Raw genomic sequence first — 2978 nt, forward strand, 5'->3', positions numbered from 1 at the left:
TGTAAGTTTAACCGTTTGGTTTCCTATAGCGAACAAAATAAACAAAGTTCCTCTTTTATGTATAATCTGTTTAAAATACAAATACACACATACCCACTTCCTTTAACTTTATTTTTTAAACTTCCACTTTAACTACGTAGTTATTGCGTGTTTTCCATGGCTATACGTACGTCTTTCAAGTTATGTATAATATGTACACATTTAAAGCGTACGTATTGTGTAAATATTCACACATACATACATACATACATACATACATACAGGAGTGAATTCTTCTTCAAATGCTCCTAGAGAAACCGATCGATCTTCTGGATCGATTTAAGTATCTTTATTTGGCGATTGTGCCAATTTTTTTTTATTGTCGTAAAAATAAATAAATAAATGAGTATTGACACTGTATGATCAACTTTTACCTAGACTAAACTCCATATCATTATTGACCATTTAATGGTTTGTTTTGTTCTTTCTCTTGGAATTAAGTGGAATTTTGTTTATGGAAATAGTCTCTCTCTCTAGTCTCCTGCGAATAAACATTGATATTAAAAAATCAAAAAAGCTCCAAAATTGAATTAAAACGTGATAATATTGAGATTATTCGCTTCATGATACTTAACTTGCACTACATATCTACCTAGATACAAATAACGGAAAGTCAACACGTTATTATAGTCGTGATAATATTGAGATTATTCGCTTCATGTTACTTAACTTGCACTACATATCTACCTAGATACAAATAACGGAAAGTCAACACGTTATTATAGTCATCTGGTTTACAGTGATATATGTAATACTAAATACGATGAAAAATGATTTTATAATGTTTGCTGTTACGTCGATTCCTCAAATAGTAGGAGTTCCAGGATTCATATCTATACAACAGCTAAACAGCTTTAACTACGTAGTTATTGCGTGTTTTCCATGGCTATACGTACGTCTTTCAAGTTATGTATACTATGTACACATTTAAAGCGTACGTATTGTGTAGGCTAAATCACTCGCATGTTTTGACTCGTCAAGTATTCTTATTTTGTAAATCTACCATTTAGCACCGTACCTTTTGTAAATCTACCACGTACACATTTAAAGCGTACGTATTGTGTAGGCTAAATCTCTCGCATGTTTTGACTCGTCAAGTATTCTTATTTTGTAAATCTACCATTTAGCACCGTATCTTCCTTAAATATAATTTATCCTTTAGCACTAATGTAAACGAGGTAGGGAGAAAAGTGTATGTTCACCGTGTGTGCGTTTTACTATATGCAACATTTTTTTATTAGCTTTTATTTTTTTTGCTAAAACGAAAACATGGAAGTTTTACACTATAATTGTATACAAATCCATACAAAATAGCTTGGTTCTTAGTTCAGCGAAGACTTTCTCCAAGATGTCTGGCAACCAATTTGTTTCAGTAACTCCACGATCTTCAAATAGCCAAAAGTAGAAACTATATATATATGTACGAGTGTGATCTCGAGTTTCAAGACCTAACCATGTGATTATATGAGTAAGCATAAAAACTTTATATAGTGTTGTGCAGTCTATAGAGCTGTTCTTCAGCCAACAACTTTTTTTGGTACGTTAAGAATCATAGTTCGTTAAGAATATTCTTATCTTGCGCGTGAATACCTTTTTACAACACTACATCAATTAGCCTAGTGTTGTGTCATGAAGAAACTACATATTAGGTGTAAAATCTGATACAAATTAAATAAACTGTTTTTTTGTTGTTGTTGTTGTTTTATACGTTACTCATAATTTGTTCACTTCGAATTCAAATGGGCAAATTAAGATTTGTGCTTTCTAATTATAATTTTTAGGCCTTTTGATTTCTAATGCTTCGCTATCTTTTGGCGTTTAAACAGTTACTTTTAAAAGGGATATTCTTCCCGAAGTGTTTTAATCTTTGAAGTCTTTAATTATAATTCCAAATGGATTTGTTTTTTACTCCAAATATTTCCACACAAATACATCCAGACAAGACCATCAATCTGCAGATGCGTGTCTAGAATTTTAAGAGCATTTTTGAATGCTGTTTTATTTACAGGATTTAAGAACTAACGAGTAAAGCAATTATAGGAAAAGACTAGGCGTGATCTAGTGGTAACATGATAGCTTGCAGAGTGGAAGGTCCAAGGTTCGAACTGCAATATGCCACTGAATGCGATCCTCACTTTTGCTATGGGAGTGTTATAACAGTGGCAGTCAGTCAACTAGCCTTGTAAGCAGCGGGTGCTACTGATTGGTTCCCTCCCGCAGTTCAGCAATTCACAATTAAGGATGGCTATGTTTGAATTTTGGGGCTATGACCTGACGTTTTAACCTAGGTGTCGCATTAAAAAAAAGACTAACTGTATCTTCATAAAGCTTTTATTTTTTTCAGTTAGTGTTTATAGCCACAAAAAATGATCAGTAAACCTTTATTCACAAGATGGTGTAAGTATCATCTTTATTTTCTGTAAATCAGTAGAGAAAGTAATGATGGAAAAATAAATTGATAAAATACTTCCCAGACAGAAGACGAGTCCGGCAGCTGCCAGTCACAAAAATATACTGAGCCGGTAACATATCATAACTTAGCCTTGTACATCATGGCAACAGTTAGCCTAATAATTTTAGTAAGAAACAGTACCCACCCTCTGAACTGTGCTCAGTATACAAAGCTCTGTTTCTTACAAACGCAAGTTTTTACATGGACGCTTACATGCGAGACAAAATGAAACGTCATGAGCTGCTTGAGAGAACATATTTAGACGCGGTTGTCTCCTCGGAAATGCGTGCCGAGAATAGTAAAGACGCGTTCGTGCACGTGTCACGAACGAGTTGGGTCAGCATATAGATTTTCTAATAGTTACTTTTTTATAATGAAGAGTAATATAATTAAATTTTAATTAACTGACAAATGCGCTTTCATACATTCAAGTTTTTTTTATTTTGTCGCGCGCGCGCGTGTGTGTGTGTGTGTGCGTGTAATAGCG

Source organism: Limulus polyphemus, unplaced genomic scaffold (assembly GCF_000517525.1).
Source record: "Limulus polyphemus unplaced genomic scaffold, Limulus_polyphemus-2.1.2 Scaffold2957, whole genome shotgun sequence".
Taxonomy (NCBI): Eukaryota; Metazoa; Arthropoda; class Merostomata; order Xiphosura; family Limulidae; genus Limulus; species Limulus polyphemus.